General features: G+C 41.9%; 1 protein-coding gene across 10 annotated transcripts in view; it reads left to right on the forward strand.

Moving 5' to 3' along the window:
• Rere (arginine-glutamic acid dipeptide repeats) overlaps nucleotides 1-21,844 on the forward strand; it is a 367,324-nt gene that overhangs the window by 92,824 nt on the left and 252,656 nt on the right. For 2 of the 10 annotated variants that reach the window (XM_076565679.1, XM_076565681.1), the window contains exon 1: nucleotides 4,144-4,283. The exons of 7 other annotated variants lie outside the window; for them this stretch is intronic. The gene's annotated coding sequence lies outside the window, so the exon portion shown is untranslated. Of the gene's footprint in view, nucleotides 1-4,063; nucleotides 4,284-21,844 lie in introns of those variants that run through there. One more of the 10 variants, XM_076565685.1, reaches the window with a different exon arrangement.

Genomic DNA, 21,844 nt, shown 5'->3' on the forward strand with positions numbered 1-21,844 from the left:
TCTTCAAAAAAAAAGGTGTAGTGTTCCTGCTTCCTTCAGTGGTTTCAGGAGGAACCCAGAGGTCCCAGCTAGGGTTCATCTTGGCAGAGGAAGAGAGGACAGACAGCATCAGTTTGAGGTTGAGGGCTTTAATAATGTGGGCCTTATTTAGCTGTTGACGGAGTGTGTTTCATGTTTTCCCTGTGGGCAGTCCCTGGTCATCTCTTTAATGTTGGTTTAGTAGACTTCCGATTTAATTATAACTTGGGTAAAGTCAGATGTCAGCTCACTTCTCTGCATGCTGAGGCCTGTAGAGTATGGAGTACATTTCTCTTAATCACAGGTGTGTGTTGTCTTCTCCCACTATCTGTTAATGGCATTCTACTTGACAGGGTGGTTTTGGTAAATGAAGGTTATGAGGAAACCAGGAGCTGGTCTTTGTGTGGAATGGAGCTTAGGGCAAAAGGAAGTGTTACCTGACACCACCAGGAAGAGATCCTGTAGGATCCAGGTGCTCCCACGTGCTGTACTGACAGCAGTTATGGAGATGAGTTTGGGGTGAGGCTGGGCATATCTAGCGCTGTCTCATCCACTCCATAAAATTTGTCTTTTTCATGTGCAAAACACCTGAAAAAATGTGTACCTTTGTTATATTAGCTGTTATTTCTCTCTGCACATCCCTTAATTACAAACTCATATCAATAAGGTTTAAGGCAAAGTCTTTGCTTTGAAGCATTTGGAGGTAGTTTTGGAATGGTCTATGACCACTACTGGAAGCTCTTAGTCGGAAGAGTCCTTGGAAAATAGAGGCTTTTTGTTTGTTTTTATAATTTATGTGCATTGTTGTTTTGCCCGCATGTATGTCTGTATAAGGGTGTCAGATCTTGGAGTTATAGACATTTTGTAGGTGCTGGGAATTGAACCCAGGTCCTCTGGAAGAGCAGTCAGTGCTCTTTACTGCTGAGCCATCTCTCCAGCTCTGTTTGTTTTAAAGAGATGAAAAAGTAAAAATTAACTTCATTGCACTCCTCTTTCTTTGAGCAGAATTTGTAAAACTTTGATAATCAGAGAATGTGCTTTTCAGTTTTAAGCTTTGTTTACATTGCTCAGTGAGGGTTCCTATTGCTTAAATGTCAGAAAGCAGGAAGCGCTGGGCTTGACTTGAGGAGCCGGCGTGTGACGCTCATCAACTGAGGAAGGACCTCACTATGGAGCTCTGACTGGCCTGGATTCACTCTGTAGACAAGGTTTCCTGCCTGCCTCTGCCTCCCCAGTGCTGGAGTTAAAAACATATGCCGTCACATCCAGTTCTCATTAACTCTGAAAGGACCTGTAGCTGGCAAAGAGGGCGCTAGTTGGATCTCAGACTTGGTCTAAATCATCTTAAATAACAGTGTTTGCATTTTTATGACATGGATAGAAAAATCTTGCCTTTTATTAGGCATCTCCTCCTTCTCCAACATCTTACTCCGTGTGTGCACACATATTTGTGCCATATGTACACTTGTGGAGGTCAGAAGACAACTTAAGTTCTCTTCTATGATGTTTGTCCCAAGTATTGAACTCAGGTGGTCAAACTTGTTGCAAATCTCTTAGCCACTGAACTATCTCATCAGTACCTTTATTAGACATTTATAGGCTGATAGAAGATATGATATTTATTTGCATAGAAGCTGGTTATTTGAGATGCTAGTCTACTTGTGAAGGGGGCATCAGAGATCATTTCTACCACAGTGGAAGAGGCAGTGTAGGCTTATGGTAGGAATCCTGATGCCTAGAGAAAAGGAAAGACAGGTATAACTGAAAGGCCATGCTTTGGGTGTGGGTGGATGAGGAGAAGCTGTGAAAGAAGAGCTAAGTATGTGTTTCATCAAATCCTGTAAAGGGCCAGTGAGATGGCTCAGTGAGGTAAGGTACTTGCCAACCCTGATGACCTGAGTTCCATCCCCAGGACCTGCATAGTGGAAGGAGAGAGCGAGCCGCCGCCTCCCCAGTTGTGTTGACCTTCCTATATGGGCGTGTGCACAAAAACGGTCAAATAACAGCTGAAGCAGCATTAGAACTCCTAGAGGCCAGTGTAGGGTGAGCCTGGAGTACAGCAGTTTGGTTATTCTTGTTAGTGGTTTCCAACTCACTATGAACCAGCTCTTCTAGACCCTTCTGGTCTGTCAGAAAAGCTTTGTTTGCTCTTCATACTTTGTGCTAAGCACACAGATGTCTGTTGTGAATATTTGATTTATGGGCAGTGACTGTTTTCTCATTTTGTGTATTCTCTGTACATTTTTTGGCACAGAGAAGCTTACTCTCAGTGGTCTGTGTGTTGGTGGGAGGTATGAGGAGCACATCCTCTCCAGGCTTTGCTGTGTCTGGATTTAGCTGGCTAGAGAATTGGAAGTGTGATTAAGTAAGGAACAGCTTTTGTAGCTAGGCTTTGGGCTTGATCTCTCACGTGTACGGAGTAATCTCAGAGGCGCTTAGTTATGAAGCACGTTTTCAGGTCTCACAATGGTCTCATTGAGGAATGGTGTTTTAGTAGAGCTTGTGGCAGAGGTAGATTTACACGGTGGAGGGCCTCCAGTTTGTACTGATCACCAACACCTTGCAGGGTGCCAGAGGCCTTAGGCTTCATCACCTCTTAGAAGTCATTTCAGTTTCTTGTAGCAGGATTTCCCCTTTAAAGGAAGATGGTCTTTTTTTTTCCCCCTAGAATTTTTTTTTATACAATTTATTTTTACTTAATGTGCATTGATGTTTTTCCTGCATGTATGCCTGTATGAAGGTGTTGGATCCCCTGGAACGTGAGTTACAAGACAGTTATGAGTTGCCATGTTGGTGCTGGAATGAATATATATATATATCTTAATTGTTCGTTCCAACAAGCCAGGACCTGTGGGTTCTACTGTTAGCTTCCTTTTCATTTGTTTAGACATTTTGGAAAAACTTACTTTAATCTTGTCTAAATTTCTCTGCCTAAGAAGATACCAAGTAAATCAGAAAATTTACTCTACCTTCAAAAGTCTAATTAACATGTATAAAATCATTTGAGAAAACTTGCCTGCTGGTGAAAGGTAAACACCTGTGAAGGCACCGGAAGTGATCATTTAAATGTTGAGCCTGCAGCTTGGGCCAATACCAAGGTTACTACTTTAAATTCATACTCTCTCAAGAGTTCTTAAAAATTCCTAGAATGTTTTATTAAAAAGACCAAATAATTTTGCTATTACTACTAAAGAATACATGATGTAAATGTAGTGCGATTTAATTTTAATAAAATTTAATAAGTTGATATATTTTGACCATACTTCATTGTGAGATGAGTAAGAAACTAATTTGAAATTATCCGTAGGTATTTCTCTTTAGATAAACTTACAAATTGAGTTAATGATGAAGTCTAGAATCCAGCTGATGAGTTACATGTGAATTTAAAGCCACATGACAAAGAGTGTGCATTTTATTGGCTTTCTTAGGTGCATTTCAGTCAAGTCCAACTTAACCTACATTTTGTGTAACAGTTGGATCTTTATTTTCTTCTGGAGACGGTTGGGAGAGATTTAATCAAGTCACTTAGAGAAATTCTTTAATTATAAGGAAAATTGGGGTCAGAAATGTTCTACACCAAACAGTGATGCTCTCTTGTGGTCTTTGGTTGTGTCATCTGCATTTGTTAGATGTCAGAGGTGGTTTAGAGTTAGTATTCCTGGCTGAGGCAGAGGCAGCACTAGCATGTGTGAACTGCTGAGCACAGTTAGGGATACGCTGCCTCTTTAATATCTTGCTTGCAGATGCATTTTCTAGCTGACCACGCTATTAAGAGCTGCCATCAATCACGCAGCCTCGCAGTTCCGGCTGTTAGGAACTCTGGGAGGATTGGGGGATGAGGGTGGCGGGGCAAGGAAGAAGCTACAGTTGTGGCGGGCATTGTGTGTGCTAGCCCCATGGTGGCGGCCTGGGCGCGCGCGCGGAGCCGGCCTGGTTCCAGCCCGGGTTTTGCTGGCCGCCGCCGCGCGCAGGCTGCTCTTTCTCTTTAGTCTGGGTCACAGGCACGTGGCAGTGCTGGCCCGGCCGCCGGGGCTGAAGGAGTTCGAGCGAGCGCTGTGGCCGTGGGCCCAGCGCATCCCCAGCCGAGGGCCGGCTGCTGTAGCCGGGACCCACCCACACGGCCGGCGCCCGGCCTCCTTTTGTTTGGAGGTGCAATTCACCGCCCATCCTTGCCGGTCTCCCCGGCTCCGCCCGCCCAGCGGTTGCCCTGGAGTTTGTGGGACCCTGCGCCCCAGGAGGAGGAGGAGGACTGGCCCTCCGTGCAGGCAAGTGGCCACCGGCCTTGTGCTCTGAGGGGGACGCGGGCCTGGGGCTGGAAGTTGGACAAGTGGTGTATGGGCTTCTGGAGATAGGTGTGTGAACTGATGTTAGGAATGGGGAGTTGGCATTTGAAGTGCCCCATTACATTCCATTTGGAATTGTTTCTTAATGTTACCATAGTTGGCAGCACTGGAAATTTCAACTAAAGTAAACAGAGTAAGAAACATCTTTGGGGCAGAGAAAGGACAGTTTTAAAATAATTTGTTGGGTATGTTTGTTTTTTCTTACTGAAAGTAAAAACCTGTTTAAAGATGAGCAGCATGTAATGCAAAAGTAGCAATTTGATCTGAAACTTAACTGCTTACTGGGGAGTAAATTTAAGTTGAAAAATAAAATGAATTCAGTGGATTTGGTAATAAAAGGAATGTTGATCACCCTTGATTTGACTCTTGACCAAAATAGCTGTAGTACAGGGTTAGTCTTGACAACGATTACATTTAGTTTAAATGTTTGTGTGGGTGGTGGGTGGTGGTGGTGTGTGGTGTGTGGTGGTGGTAGTGGTGTGTGGTGTGTGGGTGGTGGTGGTGTGTGTGGTGGTGGTGTGTGTGGTGGTGGTGGGTGGTGTGGTGGTGGTGTGTGTGGTGGTGGTGGGTGTGTGGTGGTGGTGGGTGGTGTGTGGGTGGTGGTGGTGTGTGGTGGTGGTGGTGGTGGTGGTAGTGGTGGGTGTGTGGTGGTGGTGGGTGTGTGGTGGTGGTGTGTGTGGTGGTGGTGGGTGTGTGGTGGTGGGTGTGTGGTGGTGGTGGGTGTGTGGTGGTGGTAGTGGTGGGTGGTGGTGGGTGGTGGTGGGTGGTGGTGGTCTTCCCACCACCTTCTTCTTGTTTACTCAGATAACCTCTTCTGCTCCAAGACCTGCTTTATCACTTTCTGTTTGCTGAAAACAAATGCCTGTACTAGGCTACTTTGTCTTACTATCAGCTTTTAAGAGTTCCTGGCACACATGTGGCACTGACTCCGTGGGGGCATTGTTTGGCTGAAGGCCCCTCAGCCATATGGCCAATCTAAGAAATGGTATGTGAATGACCATGGGGTAAATGAGATTACATTTTCCCTTTGAAATTGTGCTCCTGTATGCTTTCAAGATTGAGACATTTGAGGAAAAGCTGTGAACAGAGTTGACAAAGACCTTCAACTGAGTTCTTGTTCCTTCTTCCCAGGGAACTCCAGATTTAAAGGAGACATGATTTAAAACCTTCCTCACACATGGGAACAATATCCTATCCGTTCTGTGGGCAATTATTTCCAGCAGCACAACTAGCTCTTGTTTGTAAGCGTCTGTAGATCAGGCCGGAAAAGATGGTTGTCTTTCTGGATGTTTACGTTGCCTGGGAAGATAACAGGAGGCAGGTGTGCAGATGCCCAGCAGACTCCGAGGGAGTGCAGGGCTGAGTTAGGACGAGGTTTGTTTTTTGCCAACTCTGTAATTTAGTAGTGTTGAAACTATTTTGTGAAGATCTCTGGGACCAGTAGATGATGCTCTTCAGTCCAGTCTTTGAGAGCTCATTGTGCTCTGGCAGGGCTCGTGCTTGGCAGGCTGCTCTGGAAATGTTATTTGATCTCCTTGCATGATAAAATTGACTAAGATTACACTTTTCCCCTCCCCTTGCCTTTTGAAAGTGATGCATCAATGAGACCCGTTCAATAACATACTTAAAGACTTAACCCACGTTCATTCACCCTAAGGTTTCCAGAAAAAGGCTTTTTAGATTTTTGCCTTGTTCTGCGGCTTTGCATTTATGAATTGAGGCGAGAGCTGATGTAATGTGGTTCTTCCTTTGTGTACTGTTTTTATAGTCCACAGGACATGTTCCAGCCAGTCTATATGGCTGTGATAATTTCTGAAATGCTCACGATTGTGTGTGTGTGTGTGTGTGTGTGTGTGTGTGTATGAATGAACATTTAGGCACCTTTAGCTATGTGCTGATTTACTTTCTACAGGGCAGGGCAGGGCAGTGAAGAGTGGTGGTGAACCATGACAACTTGCCAGTAGGGGTTTCTGAATCGCCTGTGTGTTCTGCAGACCAGCTTTTCATTTTCATTAGTGCGACTGTGTACAGCTGTTAGGGCAGACAGCACCGACTGTTCCTGTAGGGTAGTTTTACTGTGTGTTAGAGGTTTTGTGTATTTGCCTGGCTGTTTCTTAACACACACACACACACACACACACACACACACACACACACCCGGTCCATTGCCACCATGATTGATTTTCAGCAGATGATACAATAAAACAAGCCTTTGTTTATTCATGTAATAGTTTACTTGTGAGAAATTTATTTTTGGTTTTGAGGAAACTGGTGAAGCATATAATATTAATATATATTGACCATGATTTTCCAAGGTCAAAGGGTTTTTTGCTTGCTATTGTGTAGTCCAAGAAACCAGTGGAAACATGATTTTATAATAGGAAGCCAGTATATTGTTTAAAAAGGAGAGAGGAAGGGAGTCTTTGTTCTTTGGTCCAGTGTTAGTTTGTGGAACTCAAACAAATGTTAGTATCACTGGCATTGACTAGAGCATTTCCTCTTTGTCCTTTATCCCCTTTCACCCTGTCCCAAAGTGCTTTGGCTTGGCCTGGGTGATTGATAGAAGGGTTTCAGAGGTTTCTGTTCAGGGGCATGTGCTTATTAACATAAATTTAAACGTTGCTGATGCCAAGTTATTAGAAAGTATTTATTCAATATTGAAGATTGAATGGACATAAATCTTTGGCCATAGGCCCATGATGAAGTCAGGCTCTGAAGGCCGAGGACAGATTGTAATTAGACTGGTCCCCTTTCTCTGCCCGTGGTGACAACAGAGGATTGTGCAGCACTGTTATCACTGACATGGGCTTCAGAGACTGTGCAGTGGCCACAGAAAAACCTGATGGGCATGTGTTCACAGAGTGTGGGATTTTCTTCCTGGTGGAGTGGTGTTTGGACCTGCTGTGGCTGGGTGGAAGAGATTAGCTCAGATAGACATTCTTTTCAAGTGATCAGAGAAGTGGATTCTTTTGGTTTGGTTTGGTTTGGTTTTTCAAGACAGGGTTTCTCTATAGTTTTGGTGCCTGTTCTGGCTCTCGCTCTGTAGACCAGGCTGGCCTCGAACTCAGAGATCCATCTGCCTCTGCCTCCCGAGTGCTGGGATTAAATGCACCACTGCAGCCTGGCGAGAAGAGGATTCTTAAAATAACTTGGGGTGAGGAAATACGATGTACTTTCTAGAAAATCTTACGATGTATCTGATGAAGGAAAATTGAAAGGTTTATGTTGGCAGCTAGAAACTGCTGTATTAAGATGGAAACTGAAGTAGAGGTGTGTCCTAGGTCCAGGCGAACAGCATTTCACAAGTTCTTCTCTTAGCTGGTTGTTATTCCTAACACAAGGTCTTTGATTCTAAACATTAAAGGTGAATAGAGCCTTAGCCTTGCCCTTTTAAGTGCAGTATCTATGATGTACATATTTGTAATGAAAAACATTGAAAACAGTAATGCTGACATTTAATTATCAGGGAACTCAGCAGACTTTTACTCAGTTCCAATGTGGGAAAACAGCAAGTCTACCTAAAAGGTGTGTATCATGTCTTGGTCTGCTTCTGTTGTTGCGGATACCACAGATTGAGTCATTTGCTTATATATTTTTCTTTTTTTAAGATTTTTCAGTGTGTAGGTGTTTTGCCGGAATGTGTCTGTACACTACATGTGTGCCTGGCGGCTACAAAGGTGGCCAGAAGAGGGCATTGGCTCCTGTGGTACTGGAGTTAATAGATAGAGGCCACTGTGTGCATGTTGGGAATTAAAACAGGTCCTTTGGAATAACAGCCAGTGCCCTTCATCAATGATCCCTTACTTCAGTTCCAATTTATTTTTTATTTTATTTATTTTTTTGTTTTTTGAAAGAGATTTTCTCTGTGTAGACCCAGTTGTCCTGGAACTTACTGTAGACCAGGCTGGCCTTGAACTCAGAGATCCACCTGCCTCTGCCTCTAGAGTTCTAGGATTAAAGGTGTGCACCACCACCACCCTGCTCCAATTTATTTTTTAATTAATTATTACTAGTTTTGAGCCAGAGTCTCATGAAGTGTAGGCTCTCAGAATTCCTGATCTTCTTGCCTCCATCTCTAAGGACTGGCATTACAGGTGTGTGCCATGGTGCCTGGCTTAGACTGGGTAATTTAGAACAATTACAAGTTTATTTGGCTCATGATCCTGATAATGGCCTTGTTTTGTAGCTGAAGGCCGAAAGGACTGGAAAGCAAATGTGAGTGAGCAGGAGTGGGGTGACTTTCAGGACACTAGTCTGTTTCACATCGGTCCACTCGTGCATAACTCAGTTACTTCCTACTAGACCCTTCCAGCACCATAGCACTGGGGAGTAATGTTCTAATACAGAACCATATCCAAACTGTCACTCAGTTGCCAACCATAGCACTCTATGGAAGTGCTCAGGGTAAATCCGGCACTTACTGCTTAGTGCAGTTGAGGACTAGTTATGTACTGGCGAGTAGTTTGAGGCCAGCCTGAGCTAATAGCTAGAGTTGAGACTTTGTCTCAACAAAAACAAGTCAGTGAACAAACAATAACAACAAAACAATGTTAAACAAGCTAAACATTATGTAAGTGATCTGTTTTTCCTTGTGGGATAAAAAGGCATTTCTCATGTCAGTGGGAGGATTTATTAGCCACTGTTAACACACTTTGGCTCATCTCTGGAATAAAGAGGAAGAAAGTATTTGAGAAGAAAAATAAAAATAAAAACAACCACCAAAAAAGACATTAAGTAAATGTGTTGATTTGTCAGGATTTGTCAGTTTTAAGCATCGAATATTGGAAAGGGAAAGTTTCTGCAGTTCTGTGCTGATGGACACTTTGATTGCAGCATTATTGTTGTACAGATGCAAAGAAGACTTGTAGATCCAGTTCATTAGCCATTCCTTCCTTGTTCTCTTTTGTGCACAAGTATGAACGTGTTGGTTCCTAGTGTTGTTTCATTGAAAGTTCTATTGATGAGACAATTAGGCAAATTAGGTTTTCTTGAAGATACCTGAGGTTGGAGAAAAATCAGATAACATTTGCATAAAATATTTAAAACATTCCTTCAGGTAGAATGAAGATGGATAGTTTTTTATGATTCCTCATCCTTTAAAAAAACTTTTCATTTGTGCCTGAGTGTGTGTGTGTGTGTTGCACATGTAATGGAGTATGTGTGGAGGTCGGACAACTTTCAGGAGTTGTTCTCTCTACACTATGTGAATTTGGGAGATGGAACTCAGGTCATCAGGCTTGGTGACAGGGTACCTTTATCTGTTGAACCCTCTTGCTAGCTCATATCCCCATTCTTTTTAAAGTTGATGCTTGTAGTTAATAATGTAAAGGATAGCTAGTGAGTGATGTGCAGAAGTGAGAGGTTTGGCATCAATCAGAGCAGGAATAAAAGAATGATACCAAGAGACTGCAGCTTAATAGTGCTGACTGGTAGTGCATTACAAGGTTGTGTAGGATTTCATGGTGGTTATAGGCCAGCTGCTTTTGGGTTTGGTGGGTAAAATGAGACAATTATTTTAATTTTAAAATTAATTGTAAGTTCTGTGTGGGTATTTTAAAGAATGTGGGTATGTTTAGGATATCTTTATGTGAAAGCAAAGCATTCATGCCATTAACATTTGAAATAATTGCTCAGTCCTCAGCAAACAGATCTGTTTCCCTTGCCCTGCTTTTCCAAAGCTAGTGATCCCCTAGAGCTCTGGTTTTTAAAGGGGAAAGTTTGTGTGTGGCTGCTGAGCTTTAGAAGAACAAAATAGAGCACGCACTCATTGTGTATTTGAGACATGGCTCAAGTCAGAAGCCCCCAGGTGATGTGTGCTGTTCTGTTTACAGCTTCATTACCATGAGCTTACCAGATTATCTATTAGTAATTTAAAGATAGATGGGTGGAAATAGGTCTCTGCTGGGCTTGATCCTCAGCAACAGTAGTGAATTGTGTTCCTTTGAATAAAATGACAATTGAAATTAGGCCCTCTAGCATGGCCTTTAGGATTTCTCAGACTGATTTATTCGTTGCATAAAGAACAGAAAGAGTTAATTTGGTTCTTTTTATCTGACCTTTCAGGATCAAGATTGGAGAATTTTTTTTTTTAATTTTTCATTTTATGTGTATAGGTGTTTTGCCTGCCTGTATGTCTGTGTACCACATATGTGCCTAGTGCCTAAGGAAGCCAGAAGAAAACATCAGATCTCCTGGAACTAGAGTTAGAGCTGATTGCTGCCTTGTATGCAATGGGAATCAAACCTGGGTCCTCCTCAAGAGTGCTCTTAACTGCTGAGCAGTCTCTCCATTTGATGGGTCAGATCATTCAAAGGTAGTTGAACTAGTTTACTCATTAGTCTTATCATTTTAAACATGGAAACACATTAATATATAGCTGACATGTCATGCTTGTCAAGTATGTGATGAACTTTGTCATTGGTTTTTGGTATTAACCAACCAGCCAACAGAGACACAAAGTTTAATCTTGGGCTTAGTTTCTTTTCCTGTGTTGTGATGAAATATAGAACAACACGACTTCAGAGAGAGAGAGAGAGGGTTTATTTTGGTCCACAGTTCGAGGTTACAGTCTCTCATGGTGGGGAAGTCGCAGCAGCAGCAGCAGCAGCAGCAGCAGCAGCAGCAGCAGCAGCGGAAATTTGAGGAAGCTGGTCCTGTTGTGACCCCAGTCACAAAACAGAGGAAGATCAAGGCAAGCAGCTGCTCAGCCTCTTTTCTCTAGTTAAGTAGTCCTGGATCTTAGCCAAAGAATGGTGCCACCCATTGCGATCAAGATAATTCCCCACAGGCATGCTTAGAGGGCTACCTCCCAGGTTATTCTCATAGTCAAGTTGATAGTTAATACTATTACAGTGTCCAAATCTATTCTTCAAAGTGAGTGCTTTTTCTACTATTATGAAGACTTAACAGAAGTGGTTTTTGGAGAAACTCAAATTACTAATTTTTTTTAACTATACATATTAATACTGCTTAGTAAAAAGAACAATTTAGGTCCAGGTGTGGTGGTGTACATCTTTAGATATTAGTACTTGGGAGGCAGTCAGGCGAATCTCTGTGGTTTATGGCCAGCCTGTTCAGCATAGTGAGTTCCAGGCCATCTAGGACTAGTAATAAATCAGTGGAGGAGAATAAAAGATTAGACCTGGTTTGACCTTAAAATAGTAAGAGCTAACCTTTATTGATCTAAGAGGTTGGGAGAATGTGTCCTGTGCTCCACATCCTGAGGGGTAGATGATGTCCTCACCAGGCCCAGAAACTGCTCTTCTGAACTGTAGGGTGGGAGATAAATTAGGTTCTGTTTCTGTGACTTCAGGACTTCAGGGAGTGTCATAGGGGTTGCCTACTTTCTGGAATTCCACAGGTGGCAACTTTATTGAAGGCTTGGTCATGTCTTTGGCTCTGATTTTGGGGTGGGATATTTTCTTTAGTGAGACATTGTCTCATAAACAAAAAAATAATAAAACGAATAGTTTGTTCAAATAAAATGTAAAATAGAAAAAATAGTTTCAGGTGTTGTGCAGGAATTTTGTTTTATTAATTAACTCTCTTGGCTATTTTTGTATTGTGACACCCAGACCAAGGCAATTTACAAAAGAAAGTTTGTTTCGGGATTACCATTTCAGAGGGATGAGAGTTCATTGCAGTCACATCAGGAAAGCATAGCAGCAGGCAAGTACAGTAGAGGAAGGAGCTAAGAACTCACCCCTATAACCTCAAGCATTAAGCAGAGTGACAATTTGAAGTGGTGCTAGTTTTTTAAGTTCTCAAAACTTGCCCCAGTGATACACCTCTTCCAGTAAGGCCACATCTCCCAGTTCTCGCAGACAGTGTCACCAAGTAGGAGAAAACATTCTGATGCCTACCACATCAAACTAACACCTCCCCTTACTGGGGAATGGGACACAGGGTGTTCAAGGAATTTTAAATATGTGTAGAGTGCTGATTTAGTGGTACTTGCCTCTAATCCCAGCAGTACTCAAATAAGAGGCAAGGAGAACTCTGGAGTTTGGGGCCAGCCTGTTCTGTGCAATGACACCCTGGGGTAGGGACAAGTGTGTGTGTGTGTGTGTGTGTGTGTGTGTGTGTGTGTGTGTGTGTGTGTGATTAAAGATGAATTAACTCTATAGTTACTGTGCTTCCCCCTCTTAAAAGAGATATTTAGTTATCAGGGAAATTACAGGAGAATGTTTACTTTATATGAATATTCTTTTTTGGTGGGGCAATACTAGGGATTGGATTTAGGACCTCTTGCATGAGAGGCAAGCACTCTATAGGTGAGCTAGATCCCTGGCCTATTATGTGACTGTCTGTCTACCTGGTCACTTTTCTTTCATAGGCTGTGCTCTGTCCATGGAGTATCCTCACATTCAATACATTCAGCAATGAAATGTTCAGCTTTCCTTGTATTGTTGGCTTTTATTTACTAGATAGATATAGATTTAAAAAATTACATCATTTTCTTTATTGAGGACCATTTATCTGAATAATAAAGACTGAGAAATGAAACTTTGGTCTCATACTTGCAGTATATAATTAATATAATTATTGTAACAGTGACTGTGTGCTAGATACTGTACATTTCTTGTTTGCTTTTTAAAAGTTTAAATCTTTACTATTCTGTAGGTGTGTGTATGGTGGCCAGAGCACAACTCTCAAGTCAATTTTCACCCTTCACCTTTATATAGGTTTCAGAGATGGAACTCCGGCCATCAGGCTTTTGCAGCAAGTTTACTATTCCCTCCACCCTTCAGCATCTCTCTAGCCCTTGCTTTTGTTTGTGAGGCAGGGTCTCACATAGCCTAGGCTGGGCCAGCATTGGTTGAGTAGTAGAGGATGGCCTTGAACTCCCTCTGCTTCTGTCTGGTGAGTTCCACCACACCCGTCCACCTCAACAGGTTAGAGCTATGTTTGGCTGTGCTTATTTAAAGCATTTTGGCTCTGCACTGATCCAGCTTTTGTCACTGCCAGCATTTACTATTACCCTCTTTGTGTTTTGTTAGTTCCCAGAGCCATAGCTTCTTTTTTTCCTCCTTTATGTGTTTGCTTTTTTGTCTTACTGTGTAGTCTTGGCTGGCCTGGAACTCTATGAAGACCAAGCTGTCTTAAAACATGGGATCCTTCTCTAGCTTCCAGACAGTAGTATTATAGGCTGTGCCACGCCTTTCTTGTGCATGTGTGCTCTTGCTCATTCTTCCCTTCTAGAGCACCCCCTACAGGCACTCCAGCAGTGATCAGACTATTTCTTAGCACAGGTTCTTTGTTTTTCTTTAGAGGCATCTTTGAGTATATCTGTAGGGTGTGACTCATGTCCTGGAACATAGTATATAACCATCTGAGTACATACCCACAGTTTACAGTTACCAGTGGTTTATGGAGCCGTGGTAGCCCAGCCTTTAGTCTGCCACTCAGAACCAATAGTGAGCCCTAAATCGGAGCTTAAATTACTAGGAAGCCTTTGTAGTTCTTATTTTGGTCAGATTTGCTTGCTCAGCTTCAATCTTTCTATAGCCCCTAACTTGTGGAGACTTGGAGAACAGACCTTGTATGTGGGATTGTTTGAGGGACTCCATAGGCTGCTGTGCATTGTATCATACTGCTCTCTGCCTTTCACATCTTTTGGCTCATAAGAATCTCACTTCCTGAACTAAAGGACTTAGTACCCTTGTAACTGATCAATTTTCCTCTGTGTCTTTGAGCTATTTGCTCAAGAAGTTTTGCTCATAAATACAAGGTATAGAATGAAACATATATTTATGTATCATGTCATCCATGGTTTCATCTTATTCTCCTTCTTGTCCTTCAGTTTTCCTGTGTCAAGGAAAATGGAAGCGATATAATACAGTGAGAGATGTACAGACAGTGGACCCCCCTTCTCTTCACACCATCTTTACTTTTCAAAGGTGAAAAGGAACATTTTAGAGCAGGACCTGGTACAGGGGAACCCTGGGTAACTCTTAGCCACTGCTGTCACCTCAGAACCTCATCTGTCTGAAGTTTTACTTTATCTTGTTTGAACTTAAGTAAGTAGCCTTTAACCTCGTTTAAAGTAAATCATCTTTAAATCTTTTACCCACCCTGTCTCTCTGTAGATAAGGATACTGATAATAAATACAAAGATTTTATTTCTGCCAAAGACAGTCAGTAGAAAGTTTGTATAGGTAGATAACTGAAGTCCAGACATCCCAGATCTAACCCCTACGGTGATAACATCCAGAGATGCTGTTGTGATGAGATCAGTAAAGAGAAGAAGTGAAAGGGGTGCAGAGGGAATAGCCACCACCCCGGATACCACAGCTCTTTCTCTGCTCTGAGGACGGAGCCAGGACATATCCATATGCAAGGCTGGAAGAAAGCACTCACTGGGATTTTGAGGTGAGAGGAATTTCTGTTTTTAAAACCACCAGCCTATGGAATTTTGTTTTAGCAGATGCAGCTAACTAATACAGTATAAATTTTATGTAGTCAATATTCAAGGCTCTCAGTAGCTTATGGTGGAAACTGAGCTTTGACATGATATTTCTGTCAGGAGAAGGCTTTATACTAAACAGCATTCACTGAACTCAGACCTCATGACTGCCTTGTAAAGGAAGCAGGACATAGTTGGTTTCTGTGGTTGCAAGATGAAAATTGTAGGCCAGTGGGATGACTCACCTGGTAAAGGTGTTCGCTGCCAAGCTGGATGACCTGAGCTCTGTAGCTGAAGTTTCTCTGGTCCTGCCCAGGCCCATGCACCCCACAGCCACTTATAAAATAATCACTCAGAGGCGTATATTAATCAAAACTGCTCGGCCATTAGCTCAGGCCTACCATTGACTAGCTCTTACATGTAAACTTAGCCCATTTCTGTTTATCTATATGTCTCCACGTGTTCCGTGGCTTTACCTTGTGCCATTACATGCTGCTTCCTGGACAGTGGGCTGGTGTCTCCTGACTCAGCCTTCCACTTCCCAGAATTCTCCGTGTCTGTTTATCCTGCCTATACTTCCTGCCTGGCTACTGGCCAATCAGCATTTTATTTATCAACCAATAGAGCAACACATTCACAGCATACAGAACATCCCACAGCAGAGCTCCTTCTCCAGACAGACATGGTGGAAGGGAGAGAATAGCTCTCACAAATTGTCCTCTGACTTCATGTGTGTATGTACATGTATGCACATACACACAAACAAAAATGTAATAAGAAAAATAAAAAGAAGATGAAATTTGGGTCTAGAGAGAGGTACATTGATTGGATTGCCCAAATGTATCATTTACCATTTGAAAGTGGCTAAACTCCTATATAGGTGTGCATTCTGACTTTTTCTACCCCTTGGTCCTTCCGTGGATGACTCTAAAGGACATTTTCTCAAATGGATAAAACAGGAACATTAGAAGATAGAAAATTTGAACAATTATACAAGGGGGAAAATCCTACAACCAGAAAACAAAACTCCTTGTAACCCCAAGCCCCAATCTGGATGTTGCTGTTCTTTCTGAGAGAATTTGGATCTCTACAAAGTCTGTAAGCTGCCAGGACATTTGCTCTATTTTCCATTGAAATTTTAACAAAGTCAACAGCAACTAGATATTTGTGATTATAAAAGCTATTCCTTTGAGATTAAAAGCTTAACCTTTTTTTTTCTTCTTTAAAAAGCTTTGTTGGGAATAAAATTCCCACATGACGCAATTAATCTATTTCAAAACCATACAGTGTCATGAATATGTTTAAAAAGCATAGCCATGTACAATCATTATCACAGTACAGTTAAGAATATTTTTTTGTTGTTGTTGTTTGTTTTTGGAGAGACAGGTTTCTGTCTTGGCTGTCCTGGAATCCTGTAAACCACGCTGGACTCAAATTCAGAGATCCACCTTCCTCTGCTAAGATTAAAGGTGTGCACTGTCATCTCCCCACTAAGAATAGATTTTTATACAGTGCTTTTTGGTGACTTACTGAATATACCTGCAAAATCTTCAGGTGGCATTTGTACTTCTGTAAGGACTGTGACTAAATTCATGCTTCACTACTGCAACAGCCCATAGTTGTCTTAACACACTCACACTGAACTTTTGTTTACTGTGGTCTGACATGAGGGAGTCAACCCTACCCTGAGGTAGTATAAATGCTTCAGTGACTGAGGACTCCGTTCAAGATATGATGAAACAATTATGAATAGCATATGGAAATGGGATATAATCTTGCTTAGTTTATTATCTAGAGAAACTGCAGCTTTCCCCAAGCATTGGCTTTACATGTGGTGATTCTTTATAGAGGCAATCAGCTTTTATGTCTCAGATGAGCTTCTCCTCCTCTGCCCCCTAGTCATCCATCCATCCATCCATCCATCCATTGGCTTTTTGAGGCAGAGTTTCTCTGTGTGGCCTTGGCTGTTCTGGAACTCTCTCTGTAGACCAGGCTGGCCTCAAACTCAGAGAGTCACCTTCCTTTGTGTGTGTGTGTGGGGGGAAGGATTAAAGTGTGGGTCATCGATTCCTTACTTGTTCTTTTGAGATAGGGTCTCCTAAACCCAGGTTGGCCTGAACTTTGTAGCCAAGAATGACCTTGAATTCTTGATCCTCTTGCCTCCACCTCCCAAGTTCTTAGATTAAATAAAATTGTTATTGTTTGTTCCCTGCTGGTTCATAAAAGTCAAGGGACTCTGAGTATGAGTGAGTGTGATGGTGACTTCTGACCCACACATTCAAGAGGCTGAAGCAAAACTGTCAAAATTGGAGGCTGCTCAGATCTATAGAAGACATTTTCACAGCATGGAGAGATGCTCAATGGTGGTTAATATCACTTGTTCTTGCACAGGACCTTGGTTTGGTTCCCAGAACCCACTTGATGGCTCACAACCATCCTTAACTCCAGTTTCAGGAGATCTGATCTTCCCAGGCATCAAGCATGCACATGGTACACGCACGCACGCACGCACGCACGCACGCGCGAAAAATACTAGTATACATACAATAAAATATATTTAAAAATTTTAAGAAATCTTCAGAAAAATGAATACAAAAAAATGGAAATTTGAGGCTAGTGTGGGCTTTTTGGTAAGGTTCTGTTTGAAAACAAAAAATCCGCCCCCCTAAAAAAAAACCACACACACTAACCAAAAACCCAGTTGGTTATACGGTGCTCATGCCTGTAATTCTAGCACCACAAGAGGCTGAGATAGGTGGATCTCAAGTTTCAAGGCCCACATGAGTTTGAAGTCAGCCTTGGTCAAGAACTTGCCTCAAAATAATGTGGCTCAGTGATAGATCATTCCAGCACACAAGGCTGTAGTGCTAAGTCTTCATCATCACAAAGCTCCTCAAGCTAGGCATGTAGGTGTATCCAGAAATCAGTACTGTGGACGAAGGCTGGGCGATTGGGAGCTCAAGGATCGCTGGCTATAGGGCAAGACTTTCTTAAGGATGTCTTTGAAGGTCAATCCCAGGTTAACTCAGAGACCTTTATATGCTTCCCCTGCTCTTCTCTCTTCCTCTACCCATTTTATTACATTTGATCTATAGGAATTCTTCCACTAGTCTACACTGTGTCAACATTAGCAACAAAACCACCAATCAATCCTAGCATTTTCTGTAACACAAGGAGGTAAAGACCTATTCATTCTAATGACATGAATGGGAGTTCTGGGAGTTACTTTATCTGCTGAAATTAATCTCTCCTTGATAAAAGTTGGTGAAGTTATTCAAGAATAGTTAATAAATTGCACAACCTTGTCTGGATTATGCCAGATCTAAAAGCACATGAACACATTAAAAAAAAAAAAAACCCACAAAAACAAACTGTAGATTATACCCACATTAACTATATGTGTTTTTATCTTTTCAATCTTGTATGGGGAGCCCACCAGAGATGACCACTCAACATACTTTATAGTCAATTGAAAGTCTTTATTTCAGACCCTGAGACTACATTTAGGTATTGGGGAACGATGTGTGGCCCTAAGCATTTAGATGAAGAGGCTTTTAAAGGAAAAACCACATCCCGGTGTCTTGCTCTGCAGCTGCAGGGGAGGTTTCTGTACAAGCAGGCAGTTTAACAGAATCTAAGATAACTTAGCTGGAGCATCTTGATCTTGGATTCTTAGAATCGAGTTGGGTAATTTCCCACAGGATTCTCCATTAAGGAGATCAAATTCTTCTTCAACCTGAAATGGCCTCAGCAAGAATGCAAGATGGAGGAACCTCTGCACTATTTTGCCCTGTCATATTTTAATGTATTGTTTAAGATCAAAACCAAATCATATATTAACATGTTTTATCTAGGTATTCTATAATTTATTTGGCTTTAATTTTTTTTTTAAACTTCTGTAATACTCATCTGAAAGAAATTTGTTTTCTAGGTGATAGAAACATAAACATGTGCCCGAAAAGCTGTTAGCTAAATTTGTAGTGGCTCAGTGTATTTGGACAAGTGGAAGAACTTCTAGTTCATTAGTGTCTTCTGTGTTCATTTACCATTGCCAGAGATAAGACCGTGGAAGGGGGGGGGGAGGAACATCATCTTTTTAGTTTAGCTTTGTTGTTGTTGTTGTTGTTATTGTTTTTAAAGACAGGGTCTCCTATGTAACCCAGGCTGGCCTACAGTTCATCAAATAGAACAGGCTATCTTAGAATTTGTGAAGCTCCTCCTGTCTCAGCCTCTTGAGTGGTGGGATTATTACTTAACCTGAGGGTTCCATTTTGTGCCCTGATTCTTGTTGGGTGTAGTCGTCTCCCCCCCCCCCCCATCTCTTGCTGAAATATTATTGTCTTAAGCCCCTTTTGCTTTTGGTATGATATCATAACAGCTTGATACCTGAGCTTGTAAGTCTTTTGCTTTTTTGTTGATTCCACCATGTGGAGGGAAGTCTTTTTTGTTGTGTAGGGGTTGTTGAGAAGGGTCTGTTGTAGCTTATGCTGACTTGACAATCCAGATCTTTCTGCTTTCAGTACAACCCCCCTCTCTGTGTGTTCCCAGTGCTGGGATTGCAGGTAGATGTGTACCACTGTGTATGGCTTTTTCCAGTATGAGTGTGTATGTGTGAGTGAGTGAGTGAGTGAGTGAGTGAGTGAGAGAGAGAGAGAGAGAGAGAGAAAATGCACAAAGAGAACAGATTTATTAATGTAAAGTAGGAAAGAACTTCTGACAATAAAAGGGGGCTTTTGATGGAGGAGTACCAATAGTATACATGTGTATGTATATAGATTTATTTAAAAGAATGTTTTTTGTTAGTTTGTTTTGTTTTCCAAGACAGGGTTTCTCTGTGTAGTCCTAGCTGTCTTGGAACTCTGCCTATAGACTGGGCTCGCCTTGAACTCAGGAGTCCACCTGCCTCTGCCTACCGAATGCATTATTGGTGGGGCATTCCTTCAGTCCTAGCACTTGGACAGAGGCAGGCAGATCTCTGTGTTCAAGGCCAGCCTGGTCTACAGAGCTGGTTCCAGGACAGCCAGGGTTACACAAAGAAACAAGAGTCTCTTCTAGTGTGATACTGTAAGGCCGGTGCTGAAAATCAGTGTTATTAACTTGCCTTTGAAAGAGGGCCTGGTGTGATAAGTTTGTTTCCAAACGAAGATTATTTTGTATTAATGTTTTTGGAAACATCCAAGTGAGGCTGGAGAGTTGGCTCTGGTTAAGAGCTTGCTTTTCTAACAGAGGACCCAGGTTCAGTTCCCAGCACCCATCTGAAACTCTAGCTCCAAGGGATCCCAATGTCCTTTTCTGCCCAAATGGGTACCTGTACACTTGTGCTGCACATAAACTCACACAGACAGACAGACATGTAAAAAATATTAAGAGGAACATGAAAGCCATACAGGTAGATATGTTTTCAAATTTCTTCCATAGTGTACATTTTCTGTGTTTTACATCTTTATTGGTATTTTGTAAAAAAAAAAAAAAAAAAACACCTATCACTCTGCTGTAATCATGTCTCCCTAAGGCAAGCTGTAGCAATAGTTTGTGGAGGTTTTCTAGTCTTGGAGGAGGTTTATAGGAGAGTGATTTTCTTTTTTGTCTTCAGCAGGGTCTAGCAATTAAATTTCTTTAGTCCTTGAGTACAATTATTAGATCTAAGTAGTAGTGCCCTTTGGTGCCATTCTCTGTAACAGACAGGAAAACTAAGAACGAGCCTGGAGTGGAATGAGGTGAGAAGAACAAGGAGGAAAGGGCCTTGGTGGCGTTGAGCTGTGCGCAGTGGCTTCTGTGTGTCTGCCCTTTCCTTTTGCTTGAACATCTTGTCGAGAATTCCTCTCCTTCTCCCCGCCCCTCACTTTTTTTTTTTTTTTGCCTTGCCAGGGTTCAAATTTAGAGCCCCTACTTGTACCAGATGTAAGTTCCCTACCACAGAAGTATAGCCCAACCTTTACAGTTTTTACTGATTATTTCGTTTGCTGGTTCACTCATTCATTCATTCATCCACATGTGTGCTGAGGGGGGCATGTGTATCACAGCATGCTTATGGAAGTTGGAGGACCACTTCACGAAATTATTCTCTCCTTCTACTTAGCTATGCATGCGTGCATTCTGCGGATTGAATTTGAACCACTAGAGTTGCTCAGCAAACACCTTTTGCTTGATGAGCCATCTCTTGGCCTCTCTCTGTATATACCCCACTCTTGTTTATTTCTTTTTCTTAATAGTTTTTTAGACAGGGTCTCACAGTGTAACCTGGCTGGCATGGAACTCACTTTGTAGACAGGCTTACTTTGAACACACAGGGATCCCCTTGCTTCTGCCTCTTGAATGTGGTTTCCCTTTATTTAAAGGTGGAGAAAGTGAGGTAAAGGGCAAGTTGGTAATTGAAACCCAGTTTGTGATGTGAATTTCTGGGCTTCCACAGTCGTCCCCTCCCCCCCCCCAATCATTGTATTCAGTGTTTTTAATTCCTTCTGTTGATTGTGTTATCTTTGTATGACTCAGAGTTTTGTGTTTTGAATTGAATCAAGGCATGTGAAAGAACTTTTCTTTCTGAGTGTGGCTGGTGTGCTTGAGAAAGGTGAGTTCCCTGCTTGTCTAATTGCTACTCAGGCTGTGTTTCCAGCTCCAGTTTTTCCCTTCTGAGTTTTTGAGATGACACTCATTTATTTGTCTTAGCCTGGTTTGAAATCCCTGCGTATCCCAAGGAAGAGTGACCGTGACTCTTGATCCTCCTGCCTCCAGCTCTTAAGTTCCTACCTTGCCCAGCAGAGAGTCAGTATTCCTAAGTAATTAGTACATATTTTCAGTTCCTGGATAAAGAGATGTTAGTGGGATTAGTAAAGTTATTTTTATTTTGTAGATAAGTTTTAAAACCATCAGCCTGCACACCTGAAGTGAACATTTTAATCTTAAACCAGGAAAAACATTCACAAAACGATAAGTGATTGCAATAATTTTCTCTGTTAAACTGAAAAACTAAGCTATCTTATTTTTCAAAATGAGTTCGTAAGCAGTGACTTCTAAAACCCTAGATTCAAAGCACTTGACAAAAATATTAATGAAAATATTCCCTGGTTATTACAAATAA

The sequence above is a fragment of the Peromyscus maniculatus genome, chromosome 2, assembly GCF_049852395.1.
Source record: "Peromyscus maniculatus bairdii isolate BWxNUB_F1_BW_parent chromosome 2, HU_Pman_BW_mat_3.1, whole genome shotgun sequence".
NCBI lineage: Eukaryota > Metazoa > Chordata > Mammalia > Rodentia > Cricetidae > Peromyscus > Peromyscus maniculatus.